Raw genomic sequence first — 18,447 nt, 5'->3', positions numbered from 1 at the left:
TACCCTCTACCTCTTTTTTACTTTATTATTTTCTACTTTGGGGCACAAATGCATTTGGGGGGAGGTGACATTTGTTCTATAATTCATCAATTCTGATATGTACATCATTTTCACATTATAAAATCCCTGAAATTGAGACATCTATAGCAATCAATGGCATCTTATAATTGCTTTTGGCCAGTTAGGGGTCATGGCACAGTTGGCACCACCCATGCGTACGTGAACTTGGTTATTGTTTCTTGTGACCTGAGTAGACTGCTGCAGACTGCCAATGTCTCTGTCAACAAACCATTTAGAAAACATTTCAGGAAGGACCATGAGGCCTGCTTGTTTGAAAACCTCTGTTGACATCTTCTGGTAAGATCGACTAACAGAATGGAAGGCAGGGGTTTGTCAGAAACAATTACAGAGTACTCCTTGAGGATACATTGCATCACTAATGCTCTTGGTGGCAGAGAGGACAATATTGTGTGGAAAACAGACTTCGATTACTCTCCGCTGAAAAGTGACCTAGGAGAGTTGGCCTTGGAATGTGAAGATATTTCAGGAATACCTAACCTATTTATTTGTCTATACTTCCCTTTTTGTACATGAATGCTATGTAATAAAAACAAATGTCTAAATGAGTCTGAGAGAGCTCTTCCAATAAGTATAAAATGAGAAGTCTAATACAGATGGCCAATAGGCACATGAAAAGATGCTCAGCATCGTTAATTATTAGAGGAAGGCAAATCAGAACTGCAGTCAGGTACCATCTCACACCGGTCAGAATGGCCATCATCAAAAAGTCTACAAATAACAAATGCTGGAGAGGATGTGAAGAAGAGGGAACCCTCCTACACTGTTGGGGGGGAATGTAAGTTGGTGCAGCCACTATGGAGAACAGTATGGAGGTTCCTCAAAAACCTAAAAATAGAGTTGCCATATGATCCAATAATCCCACCCCTGGGTGTATTTCCAGACAAAACTATAATTCAGAAAGACTCATGCACCCCTATGTTCATAGCAGCACTATTCACAGTAGCCAAGACACAGAAACAACCTAAATGTCCATCAGCAGATGAATGGATAAAGAAGAAGTGGTACATATATACAATGGACTATTACTCAGCCATAAAAAGAATGAAATTATGCCATTTGCAGCAACATGGATGGGCCTAAAGATTATCACACTAAGTGAAGTAAGTCAGACAGAGAAAGACAAATACCATATGATATCACTTATATGTGGAATCTAAAATATGACACATATGGACCCTCTCAGAACTCTGCTTTTTAAGGTAGGTCAGAGTTCTAAGGGTAAATTTCAACAGGCCAATTTATCATAATTTAAATTACTGAGTTAGAAAAAACAAAGGTTTGGTTTCTAGGCTAAAATAAAGAATTTCTCATTTTAGGATATCTAATTGAAAGCCACTGATAGAATTTAGCTATCAGAAATGTTAAAAGACTGGTTTATAATGGTCTATTTCTGATACATGAATACTTATAATAACCATGTACAAATGGAAGTCAAAAGTATACCATGCTTCTTAAATATTAGCCAACAGGGCCATGACTTGCAAATTTTAAAATGTGCAATTACTTTTAAACTACAAATATGTTCTCACCAAGTGTGGATACTTTTATAGTACTTGTTAAAGAAATGTTTCAATATGTATTAAACAAGCAGCCCTAAAAATATGCAACTGTTCGTACTTTATGGAAAAATTAAAGACAAACAACATATAAAATATGACACATACGAACTTATCTACGGAACGGAAACAGACTCACAGACATAGAAAACAGATTTGTGGTTGCCAAGGAGCAGGGGGAGGGATGGATTGGGAGTTTGGGATTAGTAGATGCCAACTATTATATATAGAATGGATAAACAACAAGGTCCTGCTATATAGCACAGGGAACTATAGTCAATATCCTGTGATAAACCCTAATGGAAAAGAATATGAAAAAGAATGTATACATGTATATAACTGAATCACCTTGCTGTACAGTAGAAATTAACATTGTAAATCAACTATACTTCAGTAAAATAAAATAAAATGAAAAGTCTAAGTGATAAGAAAGTATTGTGTCACGGTTTATTTGGCAGCATTTTTTTGTTCATTCTTAGTGATACATAAAATGATGGGTGTATCTTATAACTGAGGTATTTTAGATTTGATGAATTATGGTGGTCATATTGCATTTAGGTATATCTGAAGTTTTGAAACATGGCACTTGTGAGTGAAGAGACTCTAATATAGTTGTTCCTTGTTTGTTTCCTTATTGTTTTCTTCCCAATACAAACATTTGCTTATACATCATGAAAGATAAAACCAATTTAGAAATGAAAGAGAAAGTCCCCCATCAACTTGGTCCCCAGACATACCACTGTAAACAGAACAGTGTATATTCTTTCAAAAATAAACTAAAATATACTTTTAAATATATTATTTTTGAAGTATTTGATACTTATAAAAGAATATATGTAATGTATACGTTAAGTTATGACGCATAAAACTAATAATCATGAACCCATCTCCCACTTTAAGAATTATAAATCCCGGTAGCACTGCATCTTCCTGTATATGCCTTCCCAAGACCATCACCCAGTTTCCCCACCAGGGAACCTGATTTTGTTGTTGTTGTTGTTATTTCTCTTGTTTTCAGTATAATTTTACTATATATGTGTGAATTCCTATACAATGTATTATGTTTGTTTTCTTGCCTTTGAACTTTTAAAAAAATAGTATTATTCTGTATATATTCTTCTGCAACATGCTTTCTGCACTCAACATTGTATTTGTGGGATTCATCCATATTAATGCCTATAATTCAGGGCTTCTCAACCTTGACACTGTTGATATATTGGACTGGATGATTTTTTGCTGTGGGGGGCTGTCCAGTGCATGTTAGGGCCTGACACAGAGTAGCTTCTCAATAAATGTTCTTTCTTTTGTAGCCAACTTGTACACCAAAGTGCTCAGTAATAATATTTGTTGAATGAATGAATGAGTGAATGAATGAATGAATGAACTAAGCCTTTACTCTTCTGGGGCATCTTCTTAGGGCTTCTGCTGCCCTAGCTTATCACTCTTGACTTGGTTCTTTCACTTAAGCTTTGAATCCTGACTGGATCTGAATTAAATGGTGGCCTTTCGCCATAGCTCATCTCCCTGTGGGAAGCCAAAAGCAACCAGGAGAATACTTGACCCATTCAAAGAAGGTGGCTTCTGGTCAGTTCCATCTCCGTGTCAAAGGCCAGAAACTTCTGATTTTCAAGAGAATCCCCAAATTCCGGATTTTATGGATATCTTCTGATATTTAAACATTTGCCAAGGATTCAAGTTCTTTTTTTTTTTTCACATCACATAGGACAAATTAGAAATGCCTAAGCTTGGCTTTGGCCCTCAGGCAGCCAGTTGACAGCCTTTGCTTCAAGCTAGCCACCATGGTCCTGCTTTCATGTGACCACGGAGGTCATGGCTCTTGGCCTTGAGAATAGGACCTTCACATAGGGCCCTAGGACCCTTTCCACGGGAGCTTCTCCGGGCCAAAGACTAAGGGAAGAGGAAGAAAGCCAAAATTTGTAGATGCACCCTGCACAAGATTCCCACTCTTTCCTTCAACTGCTGCAGCAGCCCTGTGAGATAGGTGTTATCATTATCCCCATTTTGACAGAAACAAAAGCTCAGAATTACAACATCACTTGCTCAAGTTCCACTTTGCTACTAAGTTACAGGCCTAGGATTTGAACCCAGGACTATCTGACCAGACTATAACCTCATTTAGAGAAGAGAGAAACAGTGCCCTATTCCTCTCTGTATTCTTCCAAACACAGGTCTGGGCACGTAGTCAGTGCTCAGTAGGCATGGCTGATTGATTATCAATTGACTGTCTGGAGAAAGACATGCTTATGGCTACATCTTCTCAACACTTAATTAAACAAGAATTTGAGATTCAGTTTGTCTAGGCCCGATAGGCAAACTCCTCTACCAAACAAGAAAACAACACACATGTACAAATACACTGAATTATCTGAATTGAGTTCTTATCTGAATTGGCATCAGACAGATACAGAAGAGATAGAAATATTTAAAAGAATAGTGATTACCTACCAGTTTTTCATAAGCGCTTTCCATTCTCCCTGCCTCTCATCCCCCTCAAAAGAACATTTTTGTCGTTTAAAAAAAAAAGGCTCCAATTATTCTTTCATGAGCATATCCTGAAAAGGATTCCATACACTAAATTAGTGTGAGTGGCTGGTGGTGATGACAATGATACCTCAACTCTGGGCAGTGATTAATATTTCTATGTCAGTGTTTTACAATATGGAGCTCAAATTACAGACTTAATCCAATGAAAAAACACGAGAGGTATTTATAGTCAGAATACTTGTTGAAAGATTCCCCACCTATAGAAACATACAGGATAGCTCCAGGGAGTATATCATCATTTTCCTAAAATTTTGGCAAGAAGCTGTTAGGCGTCCTGGTATGGCTGGCAACATGGAAGAACATTTCCTCCTCTTGACGGCTCCAGCCAGCTTCTGACAGCCCTGCGCCAGCTTCCCAGAGCTACAAATGGCTTGGGGTGATTTTATCTTGACTTTATTATCCTAACTCACAACCTATAGAAGTAATAAAAGAGGAAACACAATGGATGAAATGTGAAGCAACAGCAATGAGCCATGACCAATTTAAGATGAAGTTCAAAATGCATAACCAAGCAACAGACTTAATCCAAATTCAAACAGTAGGTAGTAAGGTGGAAAAGCCCCAAAGACAGTAATGGCATTAGAAAACTATAAGTAAAAGAACTAAAATATTCCTTTGACTCCAAGTGGGGCCAGAGAGGCAGATTCTTTTTCCTCCCTCTCAGGAGGCTTGAAATGGAAGTCAGGGATGAGAAAAAAATATTTTCTATGTAGTTCATTGTGCTCAGATATCATTTGTAGTATTATAAGAGACTGGCCATAATTTATTCATGTGTTCATTTGAAAGATATGTTTCAAAAGATGCATGTACCCCAATGTTCAGAGCAGCATTATTTACAATAGCTGACATATGGAAGCAACCTAAGTGCCCAGGAACAGATGAATGGATAAAAAAGCTGTGGTGTACACACATATATGTATAATGGACTACTACCCAGCCAGAAAAATGAGTGAAATTATGCCATATGGAACAACATGGATTAAGTCGGAGAGTATTTTGCTTAGTGAAATAAGTCAAAGAAAGACAAATACTGTATGATATCACTTACATGTGGAATCTAAAAAATAAGACAAAGTAGTGAATATAACAAAAAAGAAACAGACTCACAGATACAGAGAACAAACTAGTGGCTACCAGTGGGGAGAGAGAAGGGGGAGGGGCAAAAGAGGGGGAGGGGATTAAGAGGTACAAACTACTATGTATAAAATAAATAAGCTACAAGGATATATTGTACAGCACAGGGAATATAGCCCATATTTTATAATCACTATAAATGGAGTATAACCTTTAAAATTTGTGAATCAGTATGTTGTACACCTGAAACATATAATATTGTGAATCAACCATACCTCATTAAAAAAAAAACTCTGAAGGAAAAAAAAATATGTTTTGACATCTGCCCTATCATATTTCTGCCTTCAAATCCCTCACAGTCCAGGGAGGGGCTCAGTCATGAACAAATAGTTACAAAATGAAATAAGTTACAGATCAAAAAAAGTGGGAAGCACAGAGGAAGGAGCAGCGTGACTCCTCCCTTGAGGATGGAAATAGGGGTGAGGAACTGAGAATCTGGGGCTGGGGCAGGGAATTCCCCATCACAGATTGCTGAGCCACCAAAACCAGAAGTTTGACCCAAGTCCGGGGTCCGTGCAGAAAGCCAAAGTCCCAAGTTGGAATGAACGTCCTGGCATGGACAAGGCAAAGGGCTCAGAGACAACTCAGTGTTGGAGCATAGAGCCCCAGATCTGGGAAAATAGGGGGGCCAGATTGACCACAATTGCCTGAGTACCCCCTGCTGCTCCTATATCCCTGTCCCTTCCCTGGGACCTCCCCATGATCCAGCAACCAATGGGTTCAGATGGCCCACCAGGGGCCCCCAGGACGGAGCTGTGTGATAGGCCTGCCTCTGTTTTGATGGCTTTTACGTGCTCGCCGAGGCGGGGCGGGGGGGGGGGGTGATATGCAGGTGGACCAGCCAAGTTTGATGGTTTAGGATGCGATGAAGCGAGTATCTTGCCCTTTTGTGGGGGAAAAGGAGAAGTTTTCTCAGACACTTTGATAAAGAGGCAGGTATGGAGCTGGTGAAAATGGGGCATGAGGGAGTGTGTGCGTAAAGGCAGAAAGCATGTAAGGGGCTGGGCTCTGAGCTCGAGGGGCCATGGGTACCAATGAGCCTGAGCCAGTGGGCTTGAGCCACGTTGGGGAGCCTTAGGCGAGGCTTCAGGGCTTAGACTTTATCCTCTAGCCAAAGAGGAAGACTTTCTTTCCAATTATGAAGAGGTGGTTCTGAACCCAGGAGCTCTCATTGCCTTACTAGATGGGTCTGAATGCTGGTGGTAGCCATGGTTTTTTCTGTGTCCCAGAGAACAAGCCACTAGGAAACAGACACAAGCTGTTTGCTGCTCTGTCACTGCCTATGTGCTGAGTAGGGCTGCAGATGTCCCGGTCACAGGAAAGCTTTGCTTGAGAGAATGCCCAGAGGTGTGCAGACATAAGCAGTACCCAGTGAATCATGCCCAGGGGGCCTCAGGAGGGTAAGCAGTCCCATTGCCCCAAGTCCTGAGACGCAGCCATTTCCCTGGGCCTTGACCTTTGGCCTCTCAGGCTCCCAAGGGCTGCAGAGTCTGTTTTCACTGGCCCAAGAGGTAGTTTTCACAGGTCCCTTGTGACAAATCATACATCTTCTATAATGAAAGAATGCTATCTTACTAGAGACACAGCTCATCTGTCCCTGGTCTGTTCCTTGGGGCACTTTCTGTACAGAAAGTATAAACGTCATCTGAGCACCCAACAAACTTTCTTTCCTTCCCATCTGTGTAAAAATTTACCCGTAACACCACTTTATGCTGCTCAAATTTTCAGGGACTTGGAGGGACCATTTCAACCAGCTTCGTGGCAGCTTGGTGAGGGAGGTGTCATCACCCCCTCCTATAGGGGAGGAAACTGAGGCTCAGAGAGGGTAAGTTCCACCTTTTGTGAAGTTGAGATTCAAACCCAGACTTGCCAGAAGCCCCAGTCCATGCTCTTCCCACTGGCCCACATTCTCTCTCCTCCCAGGGAAGAGATGCTGATGCAAGGGCTACTATTTCCAAGGGCCTGGAGTTCCTCTGAATGTTTGCTTATCAGTTTGGTTGAGTTTAATAAGACAAATCATTCTGACTGGGCCTTAAAGGTAAACATCTCATGACAGTGAAAAGTGTGAGAAGGGAGGGTTCATCATAATATTTTGCATTTATACGACTCTATTTTCCCAAGCATTTTACAGTTTCCACTGCACTGAGTCACCCAACCCTCCTGTGAAGGAGCTGGAGCATTTATAACACCGGCTCCTTCTGAGGGTTAGGTCAGGCAGGCTACTCCAAATTTCAGCGGCTTCCCCTTTTGGGGGTTACAGTCCTCCATGGTGTATTAGAAAAGAGGGGATTTGAATAGCAGGGACCCTCTATCACCATGTACTCCTCTCTCCTCACTGGGGCCTCCCGGGACCTTTTCATGGTCCCCTTGAGAGGAAGCTGCTTGCTCCAAATGGGAGGGGCAGGCCACTCTCACTCTCCTGCCCCCTCCCTTTATTCTTCACCGGCATCATCATATGAGGCTAAACTACGAGGGTAGGGTAACTAGGGACAATCTCAATGTAGCAATGGAAAAAAATTTAAACATGCATGCTAAATATGATTTCTTCCCCCGTAGATTAAGAGTGCCAAGAAGTGAAACCAAGAAGTTTAGGACCAAGAAGTCATCCCAGCTATGTCTGTGGGTACCACAGGCCTCCAGGGCTACCACATTGCACAGCTCAGCCCCATCTGGGGCCTTGCCAGTCCCTAACCCTGTGCCGTAGCCTCATGTTTCTCTGAGAAAGCTTCTTCTTTTTTACTTCTGCCTTGCAGATCTGACTTGCAAATCTCTCCACTCTGCCTCAAAAATCTGTTCCCACTTTTTAGGAAACCCCACCTTTAAATCCGAGGACTTGATCTCACTTTACAGGATTCCCTACCCCAGAAGTACAGTTCCTTAGGTGTGAGTTATTCAGTCTGGAATGATAGCTAGAGTGCGGCAGGACAGACCACACAGGGTAGTGGCACTCTCTTCCACAAGATAATCAGAGGTTGGGGAGGGTCTTACCAGATTCCTCTGGAACCCACCCGCTGCCCCAGTCCCCACTACCACTACCCTGTGAGAATCAGGTAGGCTTCTTTATTTTTCTGATTAACCAGTTGGTAACTTTAGATCAGATATACACTCATCTCTAATGGACAGTTTTAGTCTAAAGCCCTAAAGCTAAATAAAGACTGCAAACATCTTTTATTTGGTGAGTGCTCTGTTTTCAAAAATGTTTGAGAATTTGAACTCCTTTAAGTAGGGCATGCCTTCTCAATTAGCCACAGTTCCCACTGTTCCCTGGTGTCCTACACCTAGGCTGATTCACTCATTTATATTATCTGTGTTGCCCCTATAGGCATCTGTGTTTGCCACTACTCTTCCAAACTCACAAGGAAGAAGAGAAACATTTTCATAATTGTTCCCTAATTTGCAAACCTGCTTGTCTCTCAGTGGAGCTGGTACTGCACATTATTACTGCATCGTGCTTGATCTTTTCCTTAAACCCCCTTCCTCCTTTCAAACAAGCTTCCTTCACTCCATTGGCATTTTAAAATTTCATTACTGAATGGCCAAAAAGCACACGAAAAGTGCTCAACATCACTAATTATCAGAGAAATGCAAATCAAAACTCCAATGAGGTACCACCTCACACCGGTCAGAATGGCCATCATCAAAAAATCTACAAACAATAAATGCTGGAGAGGGTGTGAAGAAGAGGGAGCACTTCTACACTGTTGATGGGAATGTAAATTGGTACAGCCACTATGGAGAACAGTATGGAGATTCTTTAAAAAACTAAAAATAGAGCTACCATATGATCCAGCAATCCCACTCCTGGGCATATATCTAGAGAAAACCATAATTTGAAAATATATATGCACCCCAATGTTCATTGCAGCCCTGTTTACAATAGCCAGGACATGGAAGCAACCTACGTGTCCATCAACAGAGGAATGGATAAAGAAGATGTGGTACATATATACAGTGGAATATTACTCAGCCATAAAAAGGGAATGAAATAATACCATTTGCAGCAACATGGATGGACTTAGAGATTGTCATACTGAGTGAAGTAGGTCAGACAGGGAAAGGCAAATGTCATATGATATCACTTATATGTGGAATCTAAAAAAAAGGGTACAAATAAACTTATCTACAAAACAGAAATAGAGTTAGAGATGTAGAAAATGACTTATGGTTACCAGTGGGGGGAAAGGGAGGGAGGGAGAAACTGGGAGATTGAGACTGACATATACACACTACTATATATAAAATAGGTACCTAATAAGGACCTACTGTAGAGCACAGGGAACTCTACTCAGTACTCTGTAATGGCCCATATGGGGGAAGAACCTAAAAAAGAATGGATATATGTACATGTATTTTACTGTACACCTGAAACTAACACCACATTATAAATCAACTATAGTCCAATAAAAATTTTTTAAAAATTCCATTACTGAGCTGCTTGTCCCTTAAAGGTTGCTCCTGTAATTATTCAAACACATGGCCAAAGTTTTGAAATCATCTCTGGGGTTGGGGCAAGATGGTGGGGAAGAGTAGGCAACACCATATTCCTATCACAAACTGAGCAGGAGAGAGGTCCTGACCTGGCTCTGGGACTGCCCTTCAGACTGTGGTGTTCTTTTCAGTGTGAGCAGAAAGAGCTTAGTGAATCCATTCACTAAGACCTGGGAGAGCGGAGGGGCAGCCAAGAGTGTCAGTAGCAGTAGAAGACTCAGGTCAGGTTAACAGGAGGTCCCAAATATTGCAATGTGAGCCACTCTCCATCCCACACACTCATTCCCACAGCCTGGCCGCCGTGATTAAACAATCTCAGCACTCTTTCCCACCAAGTGGACTACTCCCTCACAAGCCTTCTCTGTCCCTCACTCCAGGCAGCCACCACAGCCTGAGCAAAGCTGGAAATTATGATGAAACTTATTTCCTATCCTTTGATTACACTGGATGGCTAATCGAAAGACCAGGACTCTGGTGTTAACCCTGCCATTGACTCGCTGGGCTATCTGGGGCTTGGGCAAGGCTGCTTACCTCTGCAGACCGGTTTCTTCATCTGTTAAATGAAGTGGTTGGGCAGTTGATTAATTGATTTCCAACCTGATGTCAAGGTTAAGTGAGTAGAATGATGATTTAGGTGAGGAGGGCGGTAAGAGTACAGAAAAGGAAGGGATCCCTGTGGGTCAGTTGTCCTGAGAGGGTCTCTGACTTAGTAGAATCTATGCAAAGCTGATGGCCACATTTAGAGAAACAGGAGGGGGCTCCAAGCAGGCATCATGGGCAAAGGCATGGAGGTGAGAATGTACTGAACAGGGAAAGGACCTGTAAATTAACAATAATCTCATAAATCCCTGTGTCAGAGGCATGCAGTCACTCGCTCAGTAAACCTTTCCTCTGTCCTACCATGTGTTGGGCGTTGTGCGAGGTGCTGAGGTCCTACTGTGACTAGAAGACACATACAGAGCGACTGCTGCTGTACGCTGGCTCCTTACCCACACTGAAGCGTCGACAGGACTGGACGCAGCTTGCCCTCTGACCCTTCCAGACGGGCAAGGAGATACATTTTAATGGCTGAGTGAGTACAGCCAAGTCACCCAACTGCTCTCAGCACTTTCGCAGATAAGTGAGGCGCTTCATGTGAAAGGCACTTCGTCAACTGTAAAATCCTGCACAGATGTTGTCTGTAAATCTAAATTGTAATAATAACCACAGCTGAATGAGTTGCTGATGGTAGAATTTCAGGCAAGGGACCTCAAGTGGCAGAAAGCACGCAAAGCCTCTGGAAACCAACTCATCAGAGAAAAGCTGACTTTGACCCTTGCTCCCTGACCATCCCACCTTCAACGTTTTGACCCAGTTTAGGCTTCCTTTTAAAAGCTCATAGAAATATTTTCTCACTATAATTACAGGCAAGGCTGAGGATCTCTGTCGTAAGAGGAGCTGGTAGAGAAGTGACAATTAACCAAGGCACATAACTGAAGGGTAGATAAATATATCCGGTGGCAGATGAGACCCCTTCCTATTGGATACTATTCCCAGTAGCCAAGGGCAAAGACAGGAATGTGCTTCCTTTAGACCAGAGGGTACTGAGCACCTTATAATTAAAGGCTCCTGTCAAGAAGTGAGGTGCACGTGAATGTGGGTGATGGAGACTTCTGGGTGCCCTCTGCATGGACTGAGTCAACATGCTCCTTTTCCTACCCAGGAGGCTTTCCGTACTGCTGGCAGTGGCTCGACTTTAAAAGTCTGCTAATCATGAGATCGGAGGGCAGGTCTGGAGTAGAGACAGTGTGACTCCTGTCACTGAGCAGAACAATGAAAAGTTCAAAAATAGTAGCATCTGCTAGTGGAAAACCAATAAGCATATAACTTCCAGGTAATTACTAGCATATAATTAGCTCTCTGCTTTCATGCGCCCCAGCAGAAATTGAGCTGGGGAGCAACTGCAACACAGCTTAATAGTCATGGCACACTCCACAGCAAAATGAAGCCTTTTTTTTTCTCCCAACAAAAACTGAGGGTCAAAGAGCACCAAGACTGGCTGAGCCTGGGCCCAATTCACATGGACTGGTGAGCCGGGTTCTTGGGTGACATAAAATGGGCTCTGAGCTCGGAATCTGAAGAGCTGGTTTTCATTCCAGCTCTACCTGATCCCCTCTTGTGACCGTTCCTCCAGCTCTTGGTGTCCTTCTCATCAGTAAAATGATGGTGTTGGACTAACGCCTTCTCATCACACTCAAGGGGGTGAACATTGGTCCTGGAGGCAAAACAGCCTTAGATATTACAGTGGCTTGTGGCCCTCCAAAGCTCAACCCTATCTGGCAAAATCTTATTTCTTAGCGTTTAACTTATTTCTCTCATCAGGTTTTCTTTGTCATTATCATTAAGTTCGCAGAGGATACACAAAATGCATGCAAGACCCGTACTGCAAAACTACGGGGGATGGATTGGAGGACTTTCTCTTCATCCCTCGCTCCATCACAAAGTCCTATCACAAGAGGTGGCTCGTGTGTCCTATTGGCTGCCATTCGCCGCCTCCTGGGTGTTGTTTATGTTTATTTCTCAGTGATTTTGTGTGTGACTTGGGCTTTGAGAATTAAATAAAAAGTTGTCTTTTACTATTTCATTCTTCTAAGTTATTCAATCCATCAATAATTATGTCAAGTGCTGCAAAGAAAAAATGTCAACAATATCTGAAAGACTATCTAGCCGAGTACACACACACACAGTGCATAAATGGATATACGATACATTTGTGATATTAAAATTTCATGGGAGCAGTGATTAGGGTAAAAAAAAAGGTCTAAAAACACTCTTGGTGAAGGTAATAATAGGTTGAGAACACTGCACTAGATGATTCTAAGAGTCTTTCCAGCTATGAGATTCTGTAGGTCCATGATTAAGAAGTGTCCTCTGAGTTGGTACCCACCCAGCACAGCAACGTCACTTACTGTCCTGTGAATTTGGGAAGGTTCCTTAACCCCTCTGAGCCTTGGATTTCTCACTGGGAAAGAGGACATGCTTACATGCCTCAGTAGGTATCAGCAACTTCCTTCTAGGGGAAGAGGAATAGACCATTTTGAGCAGGGTCTTCATTTGTGTTCTCCTAAAATCAGAGCCTGAGACAAGGACTTGAGTGCAGGTAGGTTTGGGGAGACGATCCCAGGAAGCAGGACTGAGTGAATGGGGGGAGTGAGGCAGGAAAGGGTGAAAAGTCAGTAAAGGGTGTGAGTTGGTTACTGCTGTGGGCAGGTGGGCCTAAATCCTGCTGGCAAATCTCTGAAGAATTATCTAGAAAGCATCTTAGAATTGTTCCTTTGAAGGATGGGAGGCTGGGGCATTCGAGCACTGGTTTTCATCCTCCATGGCAGAGGGTTACCCCTGGGGATGTTGACTCCTCTGCACTTTGAGGCTGCCCTGCACTTAGGCTGAGTGAGCTTCTGCAGCTTTGAGAAAAGATTTGAGGCAGAACATGAAAAGATGCTCAGCATTGCTAATTATTAGAGAAATGCAAATCAAAACTACAATGAGGTACCACCTCACACCAGTCAGAATGGCCATCACTAAAACGTCTACAAATAGCAACTCCTGGAGGAGGTGTGGAGAAAAGGGAACCCTCCTACACTGTTGGGGGGAATGTAACTTGGTGCAGCCACTATGGGGAACAGTGTGGAGACTCCTCAAAAAAACTAGAGTTGCCATATGATCCAGCAATCCCACTCCTGGGTGTATATCCAGACAAAACTATAATTCAAAAAACTACATGCACCCCTATGTTCATAGCAGCAATATTCACAATAGCCAGAACATGGAAACAACCTTAATGTCCATCAATAGATGAATGGATAAAGAAGATGTGGTACATATAAACAATGGAATACTACTCAACCATAAAAAGAACGAAATAAGGCCATCTGCAGCAACATGGATAGACCTAGAGATTATCACACTAAGTGAAATTAGTCAGAAAGAGAAAGACAAATACCATATGATATCACTTATATGCGGAACCTAAAATATGACACAAATGAACTTCTCTACAAAACAGAAACAGACTCACAGACATAGAGAACAGACCTGTGGGGAGGAGGGGTGGCGGAGGGATGGAGTGGGAGTTTGGGGTTAGCAGATACAAACTATTACATATAGAATGGATAGATAACAAGGTCCTACTGTATAGCACAGGGAACTATATTCAATATCCTGTGATAAACCCTAATGGAAAAGAATATAAAAAAGAATGTATGTATATGTATAACTGAATCACTTTGCTGTACAGCAGAAATTAACACAACACTGTAAATCAACTACACTTCAATTTAAAAAAAGATCTGAGGCAGAAAAGGAGATAAAATGCCTGAGATGGGACATTGTCCGTATGCTTGGAAATATCCCTCATGGCCTCAGTGGTGGCCCAGAACCTCTGCCCAACCACAAGGGTGTGCGTTAAGGGGTACTCCTGGCCACAGCACCATCCATCCATCCAGGATCCGTGCACCATCCGTTCACTCAAGCATCTATCCATCCATCACGCTCCTTCCTACTACGAAAAAGAATTTGAAGTGAGACACAAATATGTGCTAATACCCTGGAAAAGTCATTCCCTCTTTTTGGGATTTCCTTCTTCTCTGGAAAAAAAAGGTGGGGAGGGGTTGGGACGCTCGGCCTTACAGCCCCTGGCCAGCTTTGGGGTTTAAAGTGTAGTAAGAACAAGAATTGAAAAGGCAAGTAGAGTGTGGGTTGTCCGCAGCCCACCACAGCTGGAGAAATGAAGTACAGATGTGTTCTGGTGAGGCTGGCTGGTTGTCCAGAGAGGCAAAGCCCCGGCGCAGGCCCTCACTCCAGAGTCTGGTCCTCTGCCCCAGAGCTTTAGACACTTGGGTATAGAATCTGGATGTGACTGGGTTCTGGAAATGAAAGTAAAGGTGGTTGGGGAGCTGCAGAGTGGGCCCTGATTCAGAATTCCCAAGTTCATCAGATACACCAGGGGCCAATTTATTAACTTAGCATGAGCTATAACTGTCAAGAGAATCAGAACCCTTTGTGGGCTGATCAGCACATACAGAAGTCAAATGCTAAACACAGGCTCTTTGGGGAGTTTGATTCAGAACCTTGGGAGGGAGCAGGTGCTTTCATGGCAGGTGTCACTAGGCTATGACAGTCTGATGCATCCAGCCCTCTCTGGAGGCAGGCTCACGGGGGCTGACAGTGAGCCCACCTTCTCCCCTGACAGTGTGGAGACACGTGGCCAAATTCTGTATTTTGAGTCCTCACCCAGCTGTCCATACTACTATTGAGAGTTCTTATAACTCCCAGATTGGATACAATGCAATTAATTTTGAATCAAGTGCCTTAACTGAAATCACATTCCAGGTCTGCTTCCCAGGAATGAGTCTTGGGTGCACTCAAACCCTTCAGTCACCTACCGAGGGTTGCTTTAGGGTAGCTGATGGCATCCATGATGTGTAGGTTTTCCTAGTTTGGCTCTCTGAGAGTGTACTGGCTAGCCATCCTCTGCTCCCTGGCAACACACACACCCCCTACCCAGAGCTATTCTCTGCTCTATTCCGTGCCCCAAAGTCTGCCTCTGTGGATGCACCCTTGGCCTCCTTTGCCAGTTCACTTGTGGTTGGCAGGGGATTGGGGACAGAAAGAGATATGGGTCAGATATTTTTCTTTCCCTCTATCTCCCTGCTGTGATGGCCTGTTTTTGGCTGCCTCCCTCCAAGGCTATAGCTCCTGATGGGAAGTCCCTTATTTACTCTTCTTATCCCTTCAGACCTAAGAGTGGTAGCAGCTTCCCTCCCTCTCTCAGATGCTGCTCTCTGAGTGCCCCAACATCCCTTGTTGGTTCCCTGAATTCTGCTCATATCGCTGTATCTCCCTCTATCAAGTATCTTCATTTGAACCACCTGGGGGTTGAATCCTACCTCTTACTCTGACCCTGATCATTACAGAGGGTATCCTTATTCTCAAAGTCCTGGTAGGCTCCCATAATAGTTCCCCATATCATCACAAAAAGGGCTTTATGTTTTCATGTGACAACATGTGTTAGTGTAAGAGCGAAAGCAATTGACGTTGACAGGTTTAGAAACCCTGGACAAGAATAAAGTGTTTCAAGAAATGTCTCAGCTGGACAATGGCACATTAAGGAGGAGATAATTATGACCATCAGTGACCTTCTCAATGACACACCAAGGAGGGTGTGACTGTCCTGAAAGTAATCCCATCACATTTCACTTTATGAGAAAATAGAGGTATCAGATTTAGAAATTAAATAGCTTATCAAATTTTAACTCTCAATCATAAGATATTAAGGTTATTAATTATTAAAGTTCTAATCATGCATTAAGATACTTTAAACATTTAAAAATACACTGAGCTTCTAACAAGTTAATTTTACAAAAAGAACATTGGTTGAAATGAACAGAAGTTAATTTCTCTGGGCCTCCCTTTCCTCTTTTGTTTGGCAGAACAATTTTTATTATCCTTCTTACTAGTTTAGGAAAGTCTAAGACTCCATGATCCGTGGAGATTCATTCTGCCCATCAATGTATTCATTCTACTCAGTCTTTCTTCAGCTTATTTGATCAACCCACACTGTTGCATAAAAAGTACTGTGGAGCCCACTAAGGGGAGGGCTTTAACCCACACCCACATCTGCTTCAAGTCCCTAAATCTTCCTCTGACACTCCTGGCCATAAAATCTCACCCCACTGTTCCACATCAACACTTGGAATTTGAACCACACAATTTGCCATCTGACTGCATATATTTTGTTCTCTGCTTGCCCCACGTGTGTTGTTTCTTGTATTTTCAATGAAATTATAAATCACTCTGGACATAGAAAACAAACTTATGGTTACCTAAGAGGAAAGAGGGGGGGGATAAATTAGGAGTTTGGTATTAGCATATACACACTACTGTATAGAAAATAGGTAACCGGGACTTCCGTGGCTGCCAGAGGTTAAGACTCCACGCTTCCACCACAGGGGGCATAGGCTCAATCCCAGGTTGGGGAACTAAGATCCCTTGAGCCGCATGGTGTGACCAAAAAAAAAGGTAACCAACAAGGACCTACCGTGTAGCATGAGGAACGAAACTCAATATTTTATAATACGTATAAGGGAAAAGAATCTGAAAAAGAATATATATATATATATACACACACACACACACACACACACACAAACACACACACACACATATAACCGAATCACTTTGCTGTACACCTGAAACTAACACAACATTGTAAATCAACTACACTTCAATTAAAAAAAAAATCATTCTGGGATAGGCACATTGTCATACATCATTGTATGCCCTCTGCCACCCAGAACAAGGGCAGACTCATAGATATTACACATTCATTCAGCCAACATTTCTGAGCAGCTACCATGTGCCGGGCACAGTGTTAGGCTTTGGGCATAAAGATGATTAAGATAAAATCCAGATTCTCATGAAACTCAAAATCTGGAGAGGACAATAGATTTGTCACTATACAATTATAGTATGTCCTGGTAAGTGTTCAAATGAAGTCATGATCCCAAATACCAGGGAGAGCAAAGAAGGTGAGGTTTGATATAGATATTAAAGAATAAGTAGACTTTTCCAAGAAGTGCAATGATGGAAGGGATGCCAGTAATGGGGAATTAGGTGAAAAGAACTATGTCGGCAGAAGGGCAAGCAGTGGGATATTTGGGCACTCCTTGGAGGGGAGGGGACAACAAGATGGTGGGAGATGAGGTGCTTCAGAGGTCCTTGGTGGCCTCCTGGAGCTGGAGTCCTAAGACATGGGTCTGAATTCTAGTTTTGCCTTTTCCTTCACATCAACCTTTGTGAGCCACCATTTCCTTATCTCTAAAACAGGAACAATAAGACCTGTTTCTTACTGCCTTTGCAAGGATTAAACAAGGTAACGAATGGAAGAGCACCAGTTTAATGTCCTGCGATACCACTTACTGGTTATGGGATATTAGACAAGTTACTAAATCATTCTGAGCCTCAGTTTCCTCATGGGACAATAATAACAATACTTAGATTAAATTATGTTTAGAATTTCATACAAGTCTTCTTCCTCTGCCTAAACGATATGCATCCTTCTTTTGAATAATTATGGAAGGAACTGTATTTTCCTTTTTTCTCCCTGGCTGCCAGGAAGCTCAGAAGCAAGTCTGATGCCCAATCCCAGAAAACACGGAACCCCTTTTGTGAATGTCTGCCATTTCCTCCTCCTGGACTGCATTCTCCATGATACTGCTCTTACTTTAAGTCTATCCTTTGTTGTAAAGCTTTGACTGTTGGTTCTTTTTTTTTTTTTTTTTTCGGAGCACAGGCTCCGGACACGTAGGCTCAGTGGCCATGGCTCACGGGCCCAGCCACTCCGCAGCATGTGGGATCTTCCTGGACTGGGGCATGAACCCGTGTCCCCTGCATCGGCAGGTGGACTCTCAACCACTGCGCCAAAAGGGAAGCCCCTGATGGTTCTTTTTTTTTTCCTCACTTAGCCTGGTTCTTTTCCATGAAAGTGTATACTCTTAGGAAACAGGAGTTTTAATGCTTGCAGAATATTCTTATGAATTGAAGCAACTTTAACCAGTCCCTTGTTGCTAGAAGTTTAATGATT

Source organism: Leucopleurus acutus (genome assembly GCF_964270905.1).
Source record: "Leucopleurus acutus genome assembly, chromosome: 1".
Taxonomy (NCBI): Eukaryota; Metazoa; Chordata; class Mammalia; order Artiodactyla; family Delphinidae; genus Leucopleurus; species Leucopleurus acutus.
The sequence above is the reverse complement of the archived record's forward strand: the minus strand, read 5'-3'. Positions refer to the sequence as shown.